Source organism: Stegostoma tigrinum, chromosome 23, assembly GCF_030684315.1.
Source record: "Stegostoma tigrinum isolate sSteTig4 chromosome 23, sSteTig4.hap1, whole genome shotgun sequence".
NCBI classification, from domain to species: domain Eukaryota; kingdom Metazoa; phylum Chordata; class Chondrichthyes; order Orectolobiformes; family Stegostomatidae; genus Stegostoma; species Stegostoma tigrinum.
In genome coordinates this window covers 141,078-165,530 of record NC_081376.1, presented here as the reverse complement: position 1 = coordinate 165,530, position 24,453 = coordinate 141,078, and the positions used below count along the sequence as shown (strand labels likewise).

At 50.0% G+C, this 24,453-nt stretch overlaps 1 long non-coding RNA gene across 1 annotated transcript in view; it reads left to right on the top strand.

Annotated features, from left to right (window-relative positions):
• LOC132210891 (uncharacterized) overlaps positions 1-24,453 on the top strand; it is a 90,294-nt gene that overhangs the window by 3,910 nt on the left and 61,931 nt on the right. The window contains exon 3 of the long non-coding RNA XR_009447098.1: positions 7,196-7,357. This is a non-coding gene — a long non-coding RNA (uncharacterized LOC132210891). The remainder of the gene's footprint in view (positions 1-7,195; positions 7,358-24,453) is intronic.

Below are 24,453 nucleotides of genomic sequence, written 5' to 3'. Positions count from 1 at the left end.
GGCCCCCGCTGCCCTGACCCGCTCGCAGGGACTGGCCCCCGCTGCCCTGACCCGCTCGCAGGGACTGGCCCCCTGCAGTCCTGTCCCGCTGACAGCGACTTGCCCCTTCAGTCCTGTCCCACTCACAGCGACTTGCCCCCGCACCCCAGACCCGCTCACAGCGACTTGCTCCCGCAGCCCTGTCCCGCTGACAGCGACTTGCCCCCGCTGACAGCGATTTGCCCCTGCAGCCCTGTCCCGCTGACAGCGATGTGCCCCCTCAGTCCTGACCGGCTCACAGGTACCAGCCAACGCAGCCCTGTCCCGCTGACAGGGCCCGTCCCCCGCGGCCCCCGGCCCGCTCACGGGGGCCCGTCCCCCGCGGCCCCGGCCCGCTCACGGGGGCCCGTCCCCCGCGGCCCCGGCCCGCTCACGGGGGCCCGGCCCGCTCACGGGGGCCCGTCCCCCGCGGCCCCGTCCCGCGCGGCCCCGTCCCGCTCACGGGGGCCGTCCCCCGCGGCCCCGTCCCGCTCTCAACCACCCCACCCTCCTCCTTCTCCCTCCCGACCCTCTTCCTCCATCCCCCCCCTCACTCCTCCTCCTTCCTCCCGACCCTCTTCCTCCATCCCCCCCTCACTCCTCCTCCTTCCCGCCCCCCAACACCCTCCTCCTTCCACCCCCCAACACCCTCCTCCTTCCACCCCCCCACCCTCCTCCTCCACAACCTCCTTTGCCCCCACCCTCCACCTCCCCCCTCACCACCCTCCTCCCCCCCACCCCCCTCCCTCTCCCCCACCCCCCTCCCTCTCCCCCTCCCCCTCCTTTCCCCCACCCTCCTCCCCCTCCTTTCCCCCACCCTCCTCCTCCTTTCCCCCAACTCTCCTCTTACTTTGCCCCCACCCTCCTCTTCCTTTCTCCCCCCAAACCCCCTTTCCCCCCCTACCCCCCTTTCCCCGACCCCCCTCCTCCTTCCACCCCCCCCACCCTCCTCTTCCTTTCCCCACCACCCTCCTCCACAACCTCCTTTGCCCCCACCCTCCACCTCCCCCTCAGCACCGTCCTCCTCCTTCACCCCCCACTCCTCTTTCTCCCCCCACCCTCCTCCTCCTTCCACCCCCTACTCCCCTCCTTCCAGCCCCTACCCTCCTCCTCCTTCCAGCCCCTACCCTCCTCCTCCTTCCAGCCCCTACCCTCCTCCTCATTCCCCCCAACCCTCCTCATTCTCTGCCCCCCCCTCCTCCTCCTCCTTCCCCCCTACCACCCTCCTCCTTCCTCCCTACCACCCTCCTCCTTCCTTCCTTCCACCGTCCTCATTCCCCCCCCCCGCCCTCCTCCTTCCCCCCCACCCAACCCTCCTCTTCTCCTCCTACTCCGTGATAACAAAAGAGGAGCGAGTGGGCTGGGGGGCAGTTGAGGAGGAGGAGGAGAGCTAAGGGGAACTGCAGATGCTGGAGAATCCACGTGAACAAAGTGTGGAGCTGGATGAACACAGCAGGCCAAGCAGCATCTCAGGAGCAAAAAGCTGACGTTTCGGGCCTAGACCCTTCATCAGAGACGGGGATGGGGAGAGGGAACTGGAATAAATAGGGAGAGAGGGAGAGGCGGACCCAAGAAGGAGAGAAAACAAGATAGGTATTGAGGAGAGGATAGGTGAGGTCGGGTGAGGATAGGTCAGTCCAGGGAAGATGGATAGGTCAAGGAGGCGGGATGAGGTAGAGGTAGGAAATGGAGTTGTGGCTTGAGGTGGGACAGAGGGATGGGTGAGAGGAAGAAGAGGTTTGGGATGCAGTGGGGGGAGGGGACGAGCTGAGCTGGTTTTGGAATGCAGTGGGGGAAGGGGAGATTTTGAAGCTTGTTTTCTCTCCATCTTCGGTCCGCCTCGCCCTCTCTCCCTATTTATTCCAGTTCCCCCACCCCATCCCCGTCTGTGATAGAGGGGCTGGGCCCAAAACGTCAGCTTTTATGCTCCTGAGATGCTGCTTGGCCTGTTGTGTTCATCCAGCTCCACACTTTGTTAATGTGGATTCTCCAGCATCTGCAGTTCCCATTATCTCTCAGCCCCATCCTCCTCCCCCCGACCACCCTCCTCCTCATCCTCCTCATCCTCCTCCTTACCCGCTCCCTCTCCCGCCGACTCCTCCACTCCCCCCACACTCCTCCTCCTCTTCCTCCTCCTCTTCGTCCACTCCCACCACCCTCCTCCTCCTCCTCCTCTTCCTCCACTCACACCACCCTCCTCCTCCTCCTCCTCCACTCCCACCACCCTCCTCCTCCTCCTCCTCCACTCCCCCCAACCTCCTCGTCCTCCTCCTGGTCCTCCTCCTCCTCCACTCCCCACATCCTTCTCCTCCTCCTCCACTCCCCACATCCTTCTCCTCCTCCTCCACTCCCCACATCCTTCTCCTCCTCCTCCACTCCCCACATCCTCCTCCTCCTACTCCACTCCCCACATCCTCGTCCTCCTCCACTCCCCACATCATCCTCCTCCTCCTCCTCCACTCCCCACATCCTCCTCCTCCACTCCCCACATCCTCCTCCTCCACTCCCCACATCCTCCTCCTCCACTCCCCACATCCTCCTCCTCCACTCCCCACATCCTCCTCCTCCTCCTCCACTCCCCACATCCTCCTCCTCCTCCACTCCACCCACCCTCCTCCTCCACTCCACCCACCCTCTTCCTCGTCGTCGTCGTCCTCCTCCTCCATTCCCCACATCCTCCTCCTCCTCCTCCTCCTCCTCCCCCTCCATTCCCCACATCCTCCTCCTCCTCCTCCACTCCCCACATCCTCCTCCTCCTCCACTCCCCACATCCTCCTCCTCCACTCCCCACATCCTCCTCCTCCACTCCCCACATCCTCCTCCTCCTCCTCCACTCCACCCACCCTCCTCCTCCACTCCACCCACCCTCCTCCTCCACTCCACCCACCCTCCTCCTCCTCGTCGTCATCCTCCTCCCCCCCTCCTCCCCCCCCTCCTCCCCCTCCATTCCCCTCCTCCTCCTCCTCCTCCACTCCCCACATCCTCCTCCTCCTCCTCCACTCCCCACATCATCCTGCTCCTCCTCCACTCCACCCACCCTCCTCCTCCACTCCACCCACCCTCCTCCTCCTCATCGTCGTCCTCCTCATCGTCGTCCTCCTCCTCCTCCTCCTCCTCCTCCTCCTCCACTCCCCACATCCTCCTCCTCCTCCTCCTCCACTCCCCACATCCTCCTCTTCCTCCTCCTCCTTCTTCCCGCACCACCCCCCTCCTTCCCCCACCCCCCCCTCCTGCTCCTCCTCCTATTCCCCCCAATCTCCGCTACCCCCCTCCTCCTCACAGCCACTTGCCCCTTCCGTCCTCTCCCGCTGACAGCGATATGCCACCATAGCCCTGACCCGCTCTCAGGGACTGTCCCCCGCAGCCCTGACCCGGTCCCAGGGACTGTCCCCCGCACCCCTGACCCGCTCACAGGGACTCCTCTCCTCCCCTTCCCCCCCCCCCCACCACGGCGCAGCCCTGTCCCGTTGTCTGCTATTTGCCATCGCAGCCCTGACCACCTGATAGCTATTTGCCCCCGCACCCCTGACCCGCTGACAGCTATTTGCCACCGCAGCCCTGACCCGCTCACAGGGACTGTCCCCGGCAGCCCTGTCGCGCTCACGGGGACCGGCCCCCGCAGCCCTGTCGCGCTCACGGGGACCGGCCCCCGCCGCCCTGTCGCGCTCACGGGGACCGGCCCCCGCCGCCCTGTCGCGCTCACGGGGACCGGCCCCCGCAGCCCTGTCGCGCTCACGGGGACCGGCCCCCGCCGCCCTGTCGCGCTCACGGGGACCGGCCCCCGCCGCCCTGTCGCGCTCGCAGCGACTTGGCCCCTGCAGCCCTGACCCGCTCGCAGCGACTTGCCCCCTGCAGTCCTGTCGCGCTCGCTGCGGCTGGCCCCCCCGCAGCCCAGTCCCGCTGGCAGCGACTTGCCCCTCCTTCCTGATCTGCTCACAGGCACTTGTCGCCTCCGTCGTAACCCGCTCACAACGACTTGTCCCCTCTGTCCTGTCCCGCTCACAGCGTCTTGCCTCCCATCCCTCTTGCACAGGTCACCCCTTGCTCAGAAACGGTCCCAATTACCCATGAGCCGGAAACCCTGCCCCCTGTGCCAGCTCCTTAACCATGCATTCATCTCACCTATCTTTCTATGACAACTCTCGAACATGTGGCACTCGTGGCAACCCATAAATTATTACCCTCTGGGTCCTGCCTTTCAGCCTCTTTGCTAGCTCCTTGTCCATAGTCCGCAGAATGTCTTCCCTCTTTCTGCCTATGTCATTGGTACCAACGTGCACGGTGGCCTTTGGCTGCTCACCCTCCACCTTAAGAATTTGTTGCAACCACTCAGAGATGTCCTTGACCTTGGCACCAGGGAAGCAACACGCAACCCTGGTGTCTCAAATGTGGCGACAGAATCTATGCCCCCAATGAATGAGTCTCCAACCACGCTCGCTCACTTGGATTTGCCTGACCCTGTCCCACAGCAGGGTGGTTTGTACCATGGACCTGGCTACTGCTGGTTATATAACTGACCCAGTTTAGTTTTAGATCAGTGTTAACCTTGGTTTAGTGGATAGCCAAGCACCTCAGTAGTCTACAATACAGGAGAAATACATTCTTAAGCTCACGGATTCTGTGACAGTCAAGGACAAGCACTGAATTGTTCTAACCTGATTTCCAACACCTGGCCCGTAGCCTTGCATGGCTTGCATAGCACTTGCACATTTAAAAAAAAATAAATGTAAGGATGATGTGAGTGTAAGGACATGGAATTTTTTTGATCTGGTCATATTCTCTCTTGTTGGTGCTGATTGCTGCTTAGCACTTGTATGGTGCAAATGTAACTTATCCTTTATCAGGCCAAGCCTGATCGTTGTCCAAGTCTCACTGTATTTTCTCATCGTTGACTTCACTGTTGGGTCTAACCAACATTTTGTACATACCCTGCCTATTCTGAAACTCTGTCACTTAATATTAAGTCTAATAAAGACAAGTATCCAATGTGCCTTCCAAACCACTTCAACGACCTCGTCCATTACGTTGGCGGATCAACAGGCATACACATCAAGATCCTGAGATCCCTCTGATCATTGGTGCTTGTGAGGTCCCTATGATTCATCATGGGCTCCAAAATCTGTTTGTGCTGTGTCACCTAATCCTTATCCCGTTTGTCCTCACATGAAATAATGTTCTCAAACGCTGCTCAAAAATTCTTCCCAATCCTACTTTTTGCAATCATGATACAAGTGAGCATAAAACTTGGAACACTACAGCAACAGGAATGTGCCCTTTGGCCCACCGTGTTGGGCCAAACATGATAAGAAATGAAATAATCCCTTCTGCCTGTCCTTGATCCATAGTCCTCCATTCCTTGCATATTCGTGCACTTAACTAAAAGACCCTTTTAAATGCTTTCATCGTATCTGCATCCACTACCACCCCAGGCAATGTATTCCACACTTTTAACATGCTCAGTGTGAAATATTTGCCCCTCACATCTCTTTTGAACATCCCCCCCCCCACCCGCCCCTCTCAGCTTAAATGCATGCCCCCGAATAGTGGACACTTCAACTCCGGGGGAGAAATTTTCTGACCGTTAGCTGTATTTATGTATCTCCTAATTTTATGGACTTCTATCAAGCCTGCCCTCAGCTTCTACTGCCCCAGAGAAAACGAAGAGTTTTTCCAGCTCCTCCTCCTCGTTCATACCCTCTATTCCAGTCAGCATGCTGGTAAATCTCTTCTGCACCCTGTCCAAAGCCTGCACGTCCTCAGTGTAATGTGGCGGCCAGAATTGAATGCAATACTCTGTGTGGTCTCAACAAAGTCTTGTAAAGCTGCAATGTGACATCCTGACTCTTGCACTGAGTTTCCCTCAGCATAAAGGCAAGCATGCGATATGCCTTCTTGACCACCCTATCTACTTGTGTGGCTACTGTCAGGGAGTTATGGTCTAGGACCCCAAGATCCCTCTGGACTTCACTGCTGTTTGGGGTCCTGCCATTAACTGTGTATCCCTTTCCGTAACACTTGGTCTCCTAAAATGCAACAGCTCATGCCTGCCCAGATTAAATTCCATCGGCCATTTCTCCGCTCGAGTTTGCAATTGGTCTGTATCTTGCTGTGTCCTTTGACAGCCTTCCATGCTGTCCACAAGTCCATTGGTCCTTATATCATCTGCAAACTTACTAATCCCCCGTCTACATTTGCCACCAAGTCATTTACATATATCACAAACAGCAGAAGTCACATCGATGCGGAACACCACTCGTCACTGAGCTGCAGCCAGAAAAACAGCTTTCCACCACTGAGACGGCAAGAACTGTAGATGCTGGAATCAGAGTTAACCAAGTGTGGAGCTGGAGGAACGCAGCACGTCAGGCAGCATCAGAGGAACAGGAAAGCTGACATTGTTGATGCTGCCTGGCCTGTGTTCCTCCAGCCCTACACTGTGTTATCTTTGTTAGCCTTCCACCGCTACCGTCTGCCTTATACGGGCAGGCCAAGTCACCATGGATCTCATGGATCCTAATCTTCTGGATGAGCATACCATGAGGAACCTTGTTGAAAACGTTCGTAAAATCCATGTATATGTTATCAACTGTTCTACCCGAATTGATCACCCTTGTCACCTCCGTGAAAACTTCAACTGACTTGGTAAGACATAACCTGCCCCGCATAATGCCATGCTGGCTGTCCGTTGTTAGCCCATACTTTTGAGACATGAGACACTCACCAGTTTGTAGTTTCCTGGAAAGTCCCTGTTTTCCTGCTTGAACAGAGGAACGACTTTATCCACTCACCAGTCTCCGCAACCCCTCCAGTGCCTGGCAAGGATATCAGATCCTATTGAAAGTAGTGTGTTGATGCATTTGTGTCATGATTGTGTTTTGTTTGAGCCCTAACATTCAAAGCAGTGTAAGAATGTCTTTGCGCAGCAGGCGAGGTGTGATGAGACTGAGCCTTCATACAATTGCAAGATGTTGAAAATTTGCCATTATTTATGAAAACTGATAAATTTCCATGATCAACATTTCTGTTACACTGCAATGATTATCCCATGGCGTGTAAAATCAGAAAGATACGATAAAATGAGACTGGGTCATATGCAGGGAGAATGTTTGCCTTTCATGTCTATAGAAGTAGTGAAATATTTCCATGAATCTAAAAGTCACTTTTCCGTTCATTGAAGGACACAATCATCGCCTTGGAAGCTTCATCACAATCCTACTTTGCATTTCTGAAGAGGGAAGAAGAAATCAATGTGCAAATTCAATTCCATGGTTTTGGAAGTCCCATTGAGAACACGATTCATTTGCGCCGGCATAATGCTCTGACCGAGAAAGAATTGAAGGTGAGTTTGTAGTTTAGAAGATCGCAGCAATTTATGCATCAACTTCTTCATCGATAACGTTCCATTGCTTTCAAACTGCATTTTCCATTCTGCGAGATAATAACTGTTAGAACAAGCAACAGCATCGGTAGATGGTCTATGGGGAATGCAATGTTACAAAACCCGATCCATTCAACAACATATTTCAGATATGTCAACAAATTAAATATTCCAGCACAGGATAAAACAAGGAAGATGAGAGTGAGGAGGCAATAGTTCTGATGACAAAAGAACAGAAATTTACCTTTCTCCATTCGAGCAAAAAAGCAGGCACACAAATAAATAATCATCTAACAATGCACGTGTGCAACGGAGGCTACAGGGGGACTAAAAATGCCGAATTGTTGTCATGCGTATTGCTGAAAGGGTGAGTGAAACCGATTCTGTGGTAAATTTGAAGAAATACAGATGATGCATCTCAGGATGTTGGAGAAAGAACATTTATGGACTGAGGCAAATCGTATTGCCCTTTTCAGGAGTTAAGAGGTTCATATTGAATTGAAACACTTCCTTGTGTGCTGAAAGCTTTAGTTTAGTTGCAGCTGGATCGCAATTTCTGTTCCTGGTAGTATTTAGCAAACTGTTAACAGTGAATGTCACTGCACAGAATTCCAAACATAACTCCAATCGGTACAGAAAATATCCAAGGGGTATGATGAGTTGTATCCTCTCATGTTTAGCAACGCAGCTACAGATACAATGGAGGCACTGATGATAATGTTCCAAGAATCCTTAGATTGTGGAAAATTCTCAGAGGATTGAAAGATCGTGAACATAACACCATTATTACAAAGATACTTGGACAAAATAGTAAGCAAGTATTGCCAATTTAGGTCAACCTGGGTAGATGTTCATGCCGGCAATGAAAGATGAAATAACAGGGTACTGAGTGTGCTATAACATCCTACAGAGTTAACATCCTTTCATAAAGGGGAAATAATACTTGACAAACTTGCTACAGTGCTTTGAGAAGGAAACAAACATTACTGACGAAGGACCACCAGTTGATGTAGTACATTGAGATTTCAACAAAGCATTTGATAAGGTCCAGCTCATAAGGTGTCTCAAAAGAAAAGAGCCCGTGTGTTCAAGGGTAGTATGTTCGGATGGACGGAGGACTGCATCGTAAATAGAAGTAGAGTCGTAGCAGCAGGATGGTAACTTACAAGTCGTGTACGGCCACAGAGCGAGTGCTGCGGAGGCCGAACACCTCATGTTGACTGGGTTGATTTCGGAAATGGCAGAGGGGATTGCTATGCTTAGGAAAGTTGGGCTACGTTCATTGGAGTTGATAAGATTGAAAAAAAACTTATTTTTTAGACATTTATGTTTCTTAAGAGGCTTGATAGTGTATATCGGTAGAGATTACTCCCATTTGTGAAAGATTTTACGACCAGAGGCCACATTTTCAAATTGGTTGCCTATTAATTCAGGGAAGAATTACTTCTTTCAGGTTGTAGCAATTTATTGAACACTTCAACCAAGAGTTCAGGCAGACCCTCTAATAAGAGACACTTCCTCTGTATTAATTCTCTAGATTTGACAGAAGATCGGCCCTGTGAGAGGGTCAGTACTGAGGTATTGAAGCTTTGTCAGAAGGCGAATAATGAGTGCGGGCACTGAAGAAGTGCCTCATTGACAGGGGTTCAGTCCTGACCCCTGTGAGAGTTCATCATTGTCAGATGGTCAAAACTGAGACAATGGTTCCTTGTAAAAGGATCAGCACTAAAGATCTGCCACACATTTTTAGTGTCAGTATTGAGGAAATGCAGCAATATGAGTGGGTCCGAACTGTGGGAGTGCATTATTGTCAGAAGGTCAAGACTGAGGCAGCACCTCATTCTAAGGTGAGGCAATGCCATACAAATAGAAGGTCAGTCCTGAGATATTGCTACTGTGAGAGGGTCAGAAATAAAGGTGCCTCCTTGTCAGATGGTCAGAACTGAGGGATTGAAGCATTGTCAGAGCTTCAATACTGAGGCCTTGCTTCGTTGTCAAAGGGTCAAATCTGTGGGAGTGCGATATTGTCAGAGGATCAATGCTGAGGCAGTGCCTCATAATAATGGTGTGTTTTTGATGACAGCGTGCATCGAAGTGGTTCTTTTGTGATTCTATCAAGTGCAGTTAAAGGAATGCTTGCCAATTTTCTGAAAGATGAACATTTATTGAGGAAATAAAAGATGGAGAAAGAGTAATTAAAAAGAATAACAAGTAGAGAGTAAAAAAGAATAAGCCTCATGTTCTTGTGGCCGTGAGGGACCCCTCGAATAATGGCTGGCCTGGAGGCTGAGGTTGTTCCTGGCACCGTTCGCGGTCTCATTCCGAGATGACGTCCAGTGCCGAGGAACAAAATGCTCCCTCTGCTCCGGTGGAACAAACGACTTGGCAAAGAAAAAAACCAGTTACAGAAATAAAATTAACTGTAAAACAGGAATGCTGACAGGACTCATTCAAAGTCAACCATTTCTCAAATATCAAGAAATGTTACCCTTCAGCCCATCCTATTCATGGGGTTGGAACTGCTCGTACCACACGAATGCAGCATCACGACTGAGGCAATGCAGCACTGTGCGAGGGTCAGTATTAAGGGTCAGTTTTGAGGCAGTGCCTTGATGTTATGGAGTCAGAACATTATTGCCACATGTTCAATACAGACAGTGTGTTGACCCTCTGTCAATGCTTCAATGCCTCAGTGCCTACCCTCTGATAATGAATCACTCCAACAGTTCTGACCCTATCTTGCAAGACCTCAGTATGACCTTTCTGACCCTATTACAGTGGGCCACTGCTGCAGAATTGACCATCTGATAATGATGCAATACCTCAGTTCTGACCCTCTGACAGTTGTGCAACACCTCAGTCCGCACCCTTTCATCATTCGGCACTTCCTCAATTATGAGCCCTTTGTGAGTTAGTTGTGAGGCAAGACTTCATTGCTGCAGTGTCAGTGCTGAGAGCGGGCCTTTTTATTAGCTCATCAGTACCTAAGGTACTGGCTAATTGTCAGCAGGTCAGTTCTGAGGCAGCGTCTCTTTGCCCGAACCCTGACTCAAAACCCAGCCTCAGCCCTAAACCCATACAAACGCTCGCCTCAGGCTAGCCCTCACCTCAGCATTAACCCTAACCCTAACCCTATCCTCAGCGTAAACCCGCCCTACCCTCAGCCCTAATGCTGATCCTCAGACCGAACATCTAGTCTCAGCCCTAAAGTGAGCCTCAGTCCTACCACTAGCTATGGCCTCAGCCCTAAAATGAACCGTAACACACAGCCCCAATTAACGCTTAGCCTCAACCCCAACCCTCGCCTAAGCTCCAAGTCTAACCTCAGCCCTAACCTAACCCCCAATACTTGCCTGCCAGAGAGTTAGTACTGAGGAAGTGCTTTAGTTTCAGAGATTTAGTCCTGAGAATGCGCTTCATTTTCAGAGTGACCATCTGAAACAGCGTCTCATTGAAATGGGGTCAGAATTGCTGGAATGCTACATGGAATGGTGACAGATTGTAGGACTGTCGGTGGGTCAGATCTGAGGTAGTGCATCAACGGTGGATGGTCAGTCTTGAGGGAGTTCAGAGGATCAACGAAGAGGGAATGCCTCGATGCAATGGCGACAGAACTGAGAGAGGGCCACAGGATTAGAGATATGCCACATGATTCGAGATGGTAGGAAGTGCCTCATTGTCAGCAGGTCCGTTTTGTGGCCGGTCGCCATAGCTGGAGAGTCAGTTCTGAGGCAGTGCGTCTTTGTCAGAGGGCCTGTACTGAAGCATTGCCTCGTTATTCGAGAGGGTTTGGTGTGAGGCAGTATCTGATTGGTGCAAGGTCAGCCCTAAGGGAGTGCCTCTTTGTCAGAGGGTCAGTACTGAGTTAGCGACTCATTGTGAGGAGTTCAGAATTGAGGGACTGCCACGTGATGAGAGGGTCAAAACGGAGCTAGTGTGGCTGTATCTGACAGTCCGAAGGGAGTGCCATTGTTAGAAGGTCAGTTCTGAGAAACTGCCTCCGTGTAATGGCATCAGCGTTGAAGCTAACCACGTGACGAGCCGATAAAAACTAAGTTATTGCAGTAGCATCAGAGGGCCAGATCTGTAGGAGTGCATTATTTTCAGAGGTGAATACTGAGGCACAGCCTCAGTGTAAGGGGGTCAAAATTAAGGGAGTGCCACACAATTACAGGGCAGTCCGGAAGTATTACAGCACTGTGTGCGGCGCAGAATCGATGGAGTGCATCATTGTTATACAGCCACAAGTGAGGCAGCGCCTCATTGTAATGGATCAGAATAGGGTCAGTACTGAGAGTCAGTACAGAGGTAGTGCAGAACTGTGGAGGTGTCAGAACTGAGGGAGAGCACCACTGTCAGCTGGTCAAAAGTGCCCCATTGTCGTAAGATCAGAACTGAGGGTGTGCCGCACAATGAGAGGGTCAATATAGAGGAAGTGACTCTTTGTCAGTGTTAATACTGAAGTATGACCTCATCTTGAGGGGATCAGGCTTCAGAGAATGCATTGTTGTCAGAGGGTCGGCACTGCAGCAGGGCTATGTTGTAAGGGGATCAGAATTGAAGGAGTGCCACCCGTTTTAGAAGGTCAGTACAGAGGTAATCTAGCACTGTCAGAGGTAAGTCCTGATGGAGTGCCTCATTGTCGTTGGATCAGTTTTCAGGCAGTACCTCTTTGGCAGAGCGTCAGTACTGACGCAATGCCTGATTGTAATGGGATCAGAATTCAAGGAGTGCCACTGCCTCACTGAGGTACTGCAGCTCTATCAGAGGGTCAGTGGCCTATTGTCAGAGGGTCTGTTTGAGCCAGTGCCTACTTGGCAGAGTGTCAGCAATTAGGGAGTTTGCCTTTATCAGAGGGTCAGAACTAGAGAGTGCATTTGTAGCAGAGTGTCAATACTCGGCCTTGTCCGCCCAAGTCCAACACCAGCACCTCCACATCATCCGCCCACCCTGAGGACTGACCCTCCACCAATGAGCTACTGCCTCACACTGGACTGACCAACAATGAGACACTATCCCTCCAGACCCACTGACAAAGAAGCAGTGCCTCAGTACTGACCGTCAGGCAAGGAAGGCTCTCTGTCAGTACTGACCCTCTCACAAGGAGACACTGTCTCAGATCATGACCCTCTGACAATAATGCACGCCCACAGTTCAGATTCTATGACACTGTTGCAGTCCCTCAGTACTGAGTCTCTGTTAGTGTGGCCCTGCTTCAATTCTGACCCTTCTATAATGAGACACTGCCTCAGTATCGACGGTCTGACAATAGTTCACTCCCACTATTCTGATGCTCTGACAGTGCTGCTATACCTCAGTACTCACTAATTAACAATGAGGGTTAGCGTGAGAGGGTGGCGAGGGTTAGGGTTTGGGTTAGGACCAAGGCGAGGGGTTAGGTGTGAGGATTGGACGAGGTTTTGGATGAGGGTAGAGTTAGGGTGAGGGATGAGACTTGTGTTAGGGTGACTAATGAGGTTAAGTTTGGAGTTCGGGGTAGGGCTCGGGAGAGGTTTTGGGTTAAGGCTGAGGTTAGGCTTAGGGCTGAGCCTATGGTTAGGGTTAGAGCTCAGACCACATTTAGGTTTGGGGCTGAGGCTTCTGCTTAGGTTGAGGGTGAGTGTTAGGCCTGAGGCTAGGCTTAGGCCTGAAGCCGCGGTTAGGTTTGGGGTTGGACTGATTAGACCCACTCTGACCCATTACAATGAGGTACTACCACAGAACTGACTCTCTGTCGATAAAGAACATGAGATGCTGTCAGCTTGTCCAATCAGAGGTCCAATATTAAGGAAATAGTGCACTGTTGGAGGGTTGATAAATATAATATAATATAAAGGGAGTGCTGCACTGTCAGAGGGTTAATGACGTGGGAGTGCTGAAGTAGCGCAGAATCAGACCTGAGAGAGTGCTGCACGTTCAGAGAGTTAGTACTGAGGGAGTGCTATAATGTCAGAGGATTGATATCAAGAGGCACCGCCGAAGGATCAGTAGCGCAGCACTGTCCGAAGGCCAATATTGAGAGAGTTCTGCTGCGTCAATGGGGGTCGACATTACAGAATTGCGACACTATCAGTGTATGGATGTCAGACGGTCAGTTCTGAGGGAGGGCTACGCTGTTGGAGGGTCAATATTGAGTGTGTGCGCGACACTCAGATGATCACTTTGTTGGAGCTCTGCACTGTAACGGAGTGCCACACTGGCAGCGGGTCAATATTAAGGGAGTGCTGCACTGTCAGAGGGTTAAAGATGAGGGAGGGCTTCTCTTTGTGGGGGTGGGTATGAAAGAGAACCTCCCGTTCGGGGATCAATATTAATGTTGTAGAGTCAGTAGAGAGGCAGTGCTGCACTGTGGAGGGTCAATAAGAAGCATGTAGCTCCACTGGCAAGGTGCCAATGATGACAGAATGCTGCACTGCCAGAGGATCAGCAATGAGGGAAAACTGTATTGTCAGAGTGTCTTCGTCAAGAAAGTGCCACTCTGTCGGAAGGCCAATATTAAGGGAGTGCTGCACTGTCGCAGGATCAATATTAGGGGTGTGCTGCACTAACAGAGGGTCAGTGTTGATTGAATGCTTGACTGTTGCAGAGCCAGGACTGAGGGAATCCTGCATCGTTACGGTGTCATCATTGAGGGAGTGCTGCACTGTTGAAGGGCCGATAGTAAGGGAGTGTGACACTGTCAGAGTGTCATTACCAAAGGTGGGCTACAGTATCAAAGGGTGAGTAATGAGGGAATGCTGCGCTGTCGGAGGGTTAGCACTGAGGTGGGCTGTACTGTCAGATCGTCAATATAAATAATAATGTCAGGGGAGTGCTGCATTGTGAGTTGGTCCATATTAAGGGAACGCTGAAACTGTCAGTGATGCTCAGGGTGTGCAACACTGTCAGAGGGAGTGATGTACTCTGAGTGTCAGCACGGAGGCTGACCTTCACTGTAATTGTGTCAGAATTAAAAGACCGGTCAGAGGATATAAACTGAGGCATCTCAGAGCCATCAGAAGGTCGAAACTGAGGTGTTTCAGATCAGTTTGAGGGTGCCTCATTTTAATGTGGTCAGACTTGAGCAAGTGCTTCATTGTCAGAGGCTCAGAACCAAGTGAGTGCCTCGTTATCAGACACTGTCCTAAAGAGGGCCTTGTTGTTCGTGGCTGTGTTGTTAGGCAATTCCTCATTGCTGCAGGATCAGCCTTGAGAGTGTGCCAGTCTGGAAGGAGTGCCTAAAAACTGAGGGAGTGCTACACAATTAGAGATTCAGCGCTGAGTAAGTGCCTCATTGTCACAGAGTTAGTTCTGAGGCAGGGTCACATTGCCTTAGGGTCAATTCTGAGGGTGTATTAGGAGCAGACTGTAAATACTGAGTCAGTACCTCAGTGCATTGGATTCAGAGTTGATGGAGTACAAGATGATTAGAAGTTCAGTCCTGAAGTATCGCAGCTCTGTCAGAGGGTCAGAACTGAGGGGGCAGTGCTTTACTGTCAGCGGATCAGTTCTGAGGCAGTACCTCATTGCTGGAGGGTCAGATGTGGACGAGTGTCACATTGTCATAAGGCCAGTTCTGAATAAGTGACTTTTTGTCAGAAGGCCAATACTCAGTCAGTGGCTCATTTTGAGCAGATCAGAATTGAGGGTTTGCAACACTTCTCGAGATTCAGTCTGGAGACATTACTGCTACACGCCTGAATTGAGGGAGTGCTGCAAGATTGGAGGGTGAAAATAAACCCGAAAACAGTGACCCCTTTCAATAACCTGTAAAACACAGGGATGACTGTAAATAATCCCTAAAACGCAGAGGCCTTTGTAGGAGTGCCTCAGTGTAATGTTTTCAGAATTGAGGGAGTGCCACGTGATTACAGATTCACTGCTGATGGAGTAGCTCATTGTCACAGGATCAGTTCTGAGGCAGGGCTGCTTTGCTGGAGGGTCACTTCTGAGTGAGTGTACTAGTATCAGCCCCATGTTGTAGGGACTGTACTTTTCCAGGAAGACAGTTAGAATAATCTTTAATTATAAACTAATCTGAAATACTGTTTGACTTGTTAAGGTTACAATACATCCTGAGTCACCTACAGAATACGCACTTGCTCTCCCTGTCTCTCTCGGTAAGCAAAGGTAGTTTCTTTCAGACTACTCTCAGAAATAAAGTGCTGCGCTGTTGGTCAGTATTGAAGGAATGCTCCATTGTTGGAGGATCAGTACTGAGGGAGTGCTGGACTGTCACAGGGCCAAGATTATGGGTGTGCTGTGCTTTCAGAAGGTCACAAGCAAACAAGCACTGCCGGACATAAAAAACAAAAGAACTGCGGATGCTGTAAGTCGGGAACAAAAAGAAAGTTGCCGGAAAATCTCAGCAGGCCTGGCAGCATCTGTGCAGGAGAAAACAGATTCAACGTTTCGAGTCCATTGACCCTTCCTCAGAACTGGGGATCTTCCTCAGAACAGTTCTGAGGAAGGGTCACTGGACCCGAAATGTCAGCTCTGTTTTTGCCTCCACAGATGCTGCCAGACCTGCTGAGCTTTTCCAGCACTGCCAGACAACTGACGCTCTGATTGTGAAACACTCCCTCAGTACTGACCCTCCAACACTGCGTACTCTCTGATGACTGATTCTCTGACGGTGCATCTCTGCCACAGAATTAACCCTCCGTCATACTGGTGTTCTCTCAGCAAGAACACTCTGAGAATGCCGTGCTCCCTTACCATTGACACTCTGGCCGTGGGACACCACTTCAAATTTAACCCTTCAGCAGTGCAGCACACACTCATCATTGCCTCTCTGATATTGCAGTGCTGCCTTCATACTGACCCTTTCACAGTGCAGGACACACTAATATTGAACATCTTAAAGTGCCGCTCTCCCTCAGTGCTGACCCCCCTCTCGTTTCTGACCCATTCAGTGTAGCACACCCTTTATTCTGAACCCCTCAGTGCAGCACTCCCTCAACGCTGACCTGCTTCAGTGCTGACCCCCTTCAGTCCTGATCCCCCTCAGAACAGCACTCCCGCAGTGCTGACCCCACACTGTGCTGCACTCCCTCAGAGCTCACCCACTTATCGCTGACGACCCCCTCACTTCAGCACTCCCTGATGACCTGGTCGTGCGTCACTCCCTTTCTCCGACCCCTCGGACGGTGCAGCACTACGTCAGCGCTGACCCGCCAACAAGATAATGTCAGAGAGATGTTCTCCCATTACATTGACCCTCTGAGACTGGAGCATTTACTAATGTTGGCCCTCTCACAGTGAAGCTCTCCGTTTAGTCCCTCTGACAGGCCGCATGCCTTTTATTACAGGTCTTTTCACAACGCACTACCCCGTCATCATTGATTCTCTGACGGTGCAGCCCTCTGTTAATATTGAATTTGTGACAGTGCACAACTCCATTAATATTTTCCCTCTGATCGTGCAGCTCTTCCTCAGTCCTGACTCTCTGACAACGCAGCAGTCCCCTAATTACTGTCAGAGGGTCGATACTGAGAGAATGCTGCACTGTCAGAGTCAGCTGCCCGCAGTCCGATCAGACATTCAGTATTGAAGGTATGGGAGAGGGTGAGTGTCAGTGAATTCTGCACTGCAACAGGGCCAACAGTGTTGTCCCATGGCCAGAGTGCCCATGGTAAGGAAAAACTGCAATGTCAATGTAACAGGGTCAGGACTGAGGTCAGAATTGAGACAGTACTGCAGGATTAGAGAGTCAGTGTTGTGGCTGAGGAGCACTCTGAGGTCCAGTACTGAGGGAAAGCTTCATGATCAATGGGTCAGTTCTAAAGCTGTGCTACTTTGTCAGAGGGCCATACTAATGCAGTGCCTCATTGTAATGGGATAAGAATTGAGGGAATGTCGCACATGCATCACTAGCTCATCATTGACTGTCTAACAGTGCAGCACACTCTTAGTATTGACCTTCCAACAGTGTAGAGCAGCGTGACACATTCAGTATTAAGAGAGTACTGCACTGTCAGAGGGTCAATGATGGGAGAGTGCTGTGCTGTTGGAAGGTGTGTACTGAAAGGGAGCCGCCGTTCCAGAGGGCCTATATTAAGGCAGTGCAGCATTGTGAGAGGGTCGATATTTAGTGCATGCTCCTGTCTCAGAGGGTCAATTTGATGGGACAACATGCCTCTGAAACTAAGTTGTTGGAGTGCTGCACCGCTTGAGGGTTCGTCTGAAGGGAGTGATGCCCTGTCAGATGATGAGCTTTCCCTCATCTTTAACCGTCTGACAGTGCAGCACTCCCATAATATTAACCCGCTACCAGTGTGGCACTTGCTTACAATTGAACTTCTGACAGTGCACAAGTCCAACAAAATGATCCTCTTGAGTGTCGCACACACTCAATATTGGCCCTCCAACAGTGCAGCACTCCCTCAGGACTGACTGTCTGACATTGATACGTGGATCGTGTAGCAATCCTGTAATATTGACCCACTGACACAGCAGAACTCCCTCAATATTGTTTTTCTGACAGTATTGCACTACTGATCCTTCGGCAGTGCCCCTTGATATCAATCTTTTCACATTAGACCACTCCCTCAGCACTAACTCTCTGAATGTGCAGCACTTCTCAGGACTGATTCTGTGATATTTCAGCACTCCCACATCATTAACCCTCTGACAGTGCAGCCCTCCCTTTATATCAACCCTCCAACAGTGCAGTGTTTCCTTAATATTGGACCTCTGATTGTGTGATACTCCCTCAGTGCGAAACTCTGACAATACAGCACTCTCTCTGAAATAACTCTCTGATTAAGCACTTCCTCTGTGCTAACCCTCTGCAAATGGAGCTTTCTATCATTACTGACCCTTTGCAGTGCTGCACTGCCTCAGTACTCACTCACCACAAGTGCAGCACTCCATTAAGAGTGATCCTCTGACAGTGTGGCACTCCCCTAATATTGGTCCACTGACTGTGTGGCACTCCCTTAATACTGACCTGCTCGCGGTGCATCACTGCTCTAATATCAAACCTGCAGCACTATCAGAGGGTCTGTCCTGAGCAAGTGCCCCATCGTCAGCATGTCAATTCTGAGGCAGTGCCTCTATATCAGTGAGTCAACATTGAGGTAGCTCCTGACGGTCAGAATTACGGGAGTGCCTCATATTTCGAGGGTCATTAACTGAGGGACAGCCTCACGATCAGCGGGTCAGTCTTTACGGACTGCCTTATAGCCAGTGTGTCAGTTCTGAGGCAGTGCCCTCAATGTAACAGATTTAGAAATGGGGTAGGGGGCACATGATTAGAAGGTCAGTAGTAAGCTATTGGAACTTTGTCAGAGGGTCAGTACTCAGCGAGTGCCTCATTGACATCGGGTCCATACAGAGGGTTTGCACTGAGGGAATGCTTCCTTGTCAGAGATTCAGAACTGAGAAAGTGCCTCATTGTCAGAGGCTCATTCCTGAGGCAGTGCCTCATTGTCAGAGTGACATAATCAGATAGCACTCCCTCAATTCTAAACCTTAATAGTGACCCTCTGACAATGAAGCACTGCCTCAGGACTGACCCTATGATAATGAAATGTTCCTCAGGATTGAACCATTGACGATGTGACTCTCCATTCGTGTTGACCTTCTGATAATGGGGTTCTCCTTAAGTACTGACCCTCTGACGGTTGTGCACTGCCTCAGTACTGACCCTCTAAATATCTGCCACTCCGTCAATTCTGACCTCCTTACGATGAGGCATTACCTCAATACCGACTGGGGTGCAGGTCTCTGGCACAGAGTCTGTCGCTCTTGCAACGAAGGGAAGAGGGTATAGGAGGAGAGTGTTAGTCATTGGGGACTGAATAGTTAGAGGGACAGATAGAAGGCTTGTTTGGAATCGAAGAGACTCACGATTGGTGCGTTGCCTCCAGGTGCTAGGGTCCGTGTTATCTCGGATAGTGTCTTTGGGATCCTGAAGGGAGAGGGTGACCAGCCCCAAGCCATGGTCCACATAGGTACCAGCGGGATAGGGATGTCAGGCAGGATTTCAGGGAGCTCCGCTGGAAGCTGAGAGCTCAAACAAACGGAGTGGTTATCTCTGGTTTGTTACCCGTGCCAAGTGATAGCGAGGCAAAGAACAGGGAGCGATTTCAGCTGAACACGTGGCTGCAGGGATGCTGCAGGTGGGAGGGCTTCAGGTACATGGACAATGGGGGCTCATTCTGGGGAAGGTGGGACCTCTACAAACAGGACGGTATCCACTTGAACCAGAGGGGCACTAATATCCTGGGCGGGAAATTTGCTAGTGCTGTTCGGGTGGGTTTAAACTAGCTTAGCAAGGGGATGGGAAACTGCGGTGTAGTTTCAGTACACAGGAGAAAGAGAATAGAGAGGACATGGACAGGATCTCAGTGTCACAGGAGTGTGCTGGCAAACAGCAAGCTGAATTGAAGTGTGTCTACTTCACTGCCAGGAGAATCCGGAATAAGCGAGGTGAGCTTGCAGCATGGATAGGTACCTGGGGCTTCGATGTTGTGGCCATTACGGAGACATGGATAGAGCAGGGTCAGGAATGGATGTCGCAGGTTCCAGGGTTCAGATCTTTGAGTAAGATCAGGTAAGGTGGGAAAAAAGGGGGAGGTGTGGCTTTGTTTGTCGAGGACAGTATAACGGAGGCTGAAACAACTTTTGAGGAGGACTGGTCTACTGAGGTGGGATGGGCTGATGTCAGAAACAGGAGAGGAGAGGCCACACTGCTGGGAATTTTTTAATAGGCCTCTGCAAAGTTCCAGGGATCTGAAGGAGAGGATTGGCAAAACGATTCTGGGCAGGAGTGAAAGGAACAGGGTGGTCATTATGGGAGACTTTAACTTGCTAAACGTTGACTGGAAATGCTGTAACTCTCGTACGTCGGAAGGATGAGTTTTCGTGCAATGCACGCAGGAGCGTTTCCCGACACGGTACGTCGAAGGGCCGGCAAGAGGGGAGGCCACACTGGATCTGGTACTTGACAGTGAACCAGGCCAGGTGTTTGATTTCGTGGTAGATGAGCACTTTGGAGAGAGTGACCATAATTCGGTTACGTTTAGTTTAGCGATGGAGTGGGAGAGGAACATGCCACAGGGCAAGACTTACAGATGGGGGAAGGCAATTATAATTGGGCAAGACTTAGGAGGCAAAGAATGGGGTAGCAAAATGCAGGGGATGGGGACAATCGAAATGGGGAGCTGGTTTAAGTAACAGATATTGCGTGTCCTTGATAGGTACGTCCCTGTCAGGCAGGGGTCAGTGATAAGGTAGGGGAACCGTGGTTTACTAAAGAAATTGTATCTCGCGTTAAGCAGAAGAGCGAGGTTTATGTGATGTTGAGATGAGATGGATCAGTTGCTGCGATGGAGAGTTACAGATGAGCAAGGAAGGATTTAAAGAGAGAGTTAAGAAGAGCAAGGAGGGGTCCTGAGCAGTCATTCGCAGGTAGAATAAAGGAGATCCGTAAAGTTTTCTCAAGGTATGTGAGGAATATAAGGATGACTGGGGTAGGAATAGGGCCAATCAAAGACAAAAGTGGGAAGTTGTGTGTGGACCGGGTAGAGATCGGAGAGGTGCTAAATGAATATTTCTCATCTGTTTTCACTGAGGAAGAGGAGAATATCATCGAGGAGACGACTGAGATACGTGCTATTAGACTTGAAAGGATTCAGGTTAGTAAGGAGGAGATGTTATCAATTCTAGAAGGTGTGAAGCTAGATAAATCCCCTGGGCCTGAGAGGATTTTTCCGAGAATTCTCTGGAAAGCTCGGGAGGAGGTGGCGGAGCCCTTGGCTTTGATCTTTGAGTCCTTATTGTCTGCAGTTTTAACACCAGAGGACTGGAGGATTGCAAATGTTGTGCCCTTGTTCAAGAAGGGCAGTAGAGATGAGCCAGGCAATTACAGCCAGTGAGCCTTCCGCCTGTTGCAGGAAAAGTTTTGGAAAGGGTTATAAGAGATAGGGTTTATAATCATCTCGGAAGCAACAATTTGATTGGAGATAGTCAACATGGATTTGTCAAGGGCAGGTCGTGTCTCACAAACCTCATGGAGATTTTGAGGAGGTGACCAAGCATGTGGATGAGAGAAGGCCAGTTGACGTAGTGTACATGGACTTGAGTAAAGCCTTTGATAAGGTTCCACATGGTAGGCTATTGGAGAAAATACGGAGCCATGTGATTGAGGGAGATTTAGCAGTTTGGATTAGAAACTGGCTTTCGGTAAAAAGGCAACCAGTGGTGTTTGATGGAAAATATTCAGCCTGGAGTCCGGTTACTAGTGGTGTGCCTCAAGGATCTGTTTTTGGCCCACTGCTGTTTGTCATTTTTATAAATGACTTGGACGCAGGCATAGGTGGAAGGGTTAGTAAGTTTGCAAATGACACTAAAGTCGGTGGAGTGGTGGACAATGTGGAAGAATGTCGCGTGTTGCAGGGAGAGTTGGATAAAGTGCAAAATTGGGCGGAAAGGTGGCAAATGGAGTTCAATGTGAGGTGATTCGCTTTGGGAGGAATAATAGGAAGGTACAATACTGGGCCAATGGAAAGATTCTTGGTAGTGCGGATGTGCAGAGGGACCTTGGCGTCCATGTACATAGATCTCTGAAAGTTGCCACCCATGTTGATAGTGCTGTGAAGAAGGCATACGGTGTGTTAGACTTTATTGGTAGAGGGATTGAGTTCCAGAGCCGTGATGTCATGCTGCAACCGCACAAAACGCTCGTGCGACCTGTTCTGGTCGCTCCATTGCGGGACGAATTCGGAAGCATTGTAAAAGGAGCAGAGGAGATTTACCAGGATGTTGCCTGGTCTGGAGTGAAGGTCTTATGAGAGAAGGCTGAGCGACTCGAGTCTGTCCTCATTGGAGAGAAGAAGGCTAAGAGGGCCTTTAATAGAAACATACAAGACGATCAGAGAAAGATGAGTCAGGGTGGACGGTGAGAGTCTTTTTCCTAGGATGATGATGTTGGCTTGTACGAGGGGGCTCGGCTACAAATTGAGGGGTGATGGATTGAAGACAGATGTCAGAGGCAGGTTCTTTACCCAGAGAGTGGTAAGGGCGTGGAATGCCCTGCCTGCCAATGCAGTTAACTCAGCCACATTCAGGGCATTTAAACAGTCCTTGGATAAGCATATAGATGATGATGGGATAGTGTGAGGGAATGGGCTTAGATTAGTTCACAGGTTGGCGCAACATCGAGGGCCGAAGGACCTGTTCTGCACTGTATTTTTCTATGTTCACAGATGACACTAAAATGAGTGAGAGAGTAAAGTCTGAAGAGGACACTGAAAATCTGCGGAAGGATGCAGAAAGTTTAAGTGAATGGACAAGGGTCTAGCAGATGGAGTCCAATGATGGTAGATGTGAGGGTATCCATTTTGGTAGCAATTATGGAAAAATGGAGTCTTGCTTAAATGGTGAAAAATTGTAGCATGCTGCTCCGCAGAGTGAGCTGGGCAGCCTTGTGTCTGAATCAGGTAGTTTGCAGATGCGGCTGGTAATTGAGACAGCAAATGGAATAGTGTCCTTCATTGCGAGAGTGATGCAGTTTAACAATCGGGAGGGTATGCTACAGTTGTATAGGGTGCTGGTGAGGCTTGGTGTGGAGTAGTTTGTACAGTTTTAGTCTCCTCACTCGAGAAAGGATGTACTTGCACTGGAGGGGGTGCAAAGGAGGTTCACGAGGTTGATTCCAGAATTAAAAATGTTGCTGTATGGGGAGAGATTGAGTAGACTAGGATTGCAGTCACTGGAATTTAGAAGAATGAGGGGTGATCTAATAGAAACTTTTAAAATTATGAAAGAAATGGATCGGAAATTGTTTCCACTGATGGGCGAAATTCCAACTCGGGGGCACAGCCTCAAAATAAGTGTGAACAGATTTAAAACTGAGTTGAGGATGAGCTTCTTCATCCAAAGGGTTGTGAATCTGTGGAATTCTCTGCCCACTGAAACAGTTGAGGTTCCCTTGTTGAATGTTTTGAAAGCCAAAACAGATAGATCTTTGAACAGGAAAGGAATTGAGGGTTATGGTGAATGGGAGGGTAAGTGGAGCTGAGTCCGCAAAAAAGATCAGCGGAACGAGCTGGAAGAGACAGATGGCCTACTCCTGTTTTATTTCTTATGTCCATATGTCCTTAGATTGCCATCCTTGTCATTCCTCCTTCCCTGGAATAGGCCAGTTCTGAACTGAAGAGTAGGTCTTTAAATAACTCCCACGTATCAAATGTTGACTTGTTCAATAAAAGCTCCTCCCAATTAATACTGCTCAGCTCCTACCTAACACTGATGTAATTTTCCCTCCCCCAATTTCGTCCCTTCCCACAAGGTCCTGATTATCCATGGCTCTCTTAAAATGTAAGGAGATGCGATCGCCCATTTAAGAAGCTCCTGGTTCACTGTTTTTCCCAAGTGGGAATCGGCTGCAGGCTTTCTTGTTCCACGATGGGGGAGGAAATGGCCTAGTGGTATTATTGCTGGACTGTTAATTCAGAGACTGAGATAACATTCTGGGGACCTGTGTTCAAATTCCAGCACAGCAGATGGTGGAATTTGAATTCAATCTGAAAGAAAATCATGAATTAAGAATATAATGATGACCATGAATTCATTGCCAAATGTCAGAAAAACTCACCTGGTTCACTGATGTGCTTTAGGGAAGGAAACTGCCACCCTTACATGATCTGGCCTATATGTGACTGCAGACCCACAGCAATATGATTGACTTTGAACTGTCCCCTAGGCAATTAGGGATGGACAATAAACACTGGGTAGCTAGGGATATCCTCCTGCCATTAACAAATAAATAAAATTGGATTCTACATCTTCCGATCCAAGATCGTTTCTTGCTCTCGTACTAATTTCTTCGCTTATAGTCACTTTCCCTCCTGCCTGTCTTTTTGGAATGTCGTATAGCCCTGCGCACTTAGCTCCAGTGTTGATCTCCTTGTAACCATGTCTTTGTAATAGCTATAAAATCATGCCCGTCAACCTAGAAATGTGCTATTAATTGGTTGATTTTGTTCTGAATACAATGAGCACGCAAGCAAAGAGCCATGAATTTAGCTTTATCACTTGATTTCACCTCTTGACACTATTTACAGCTGTTT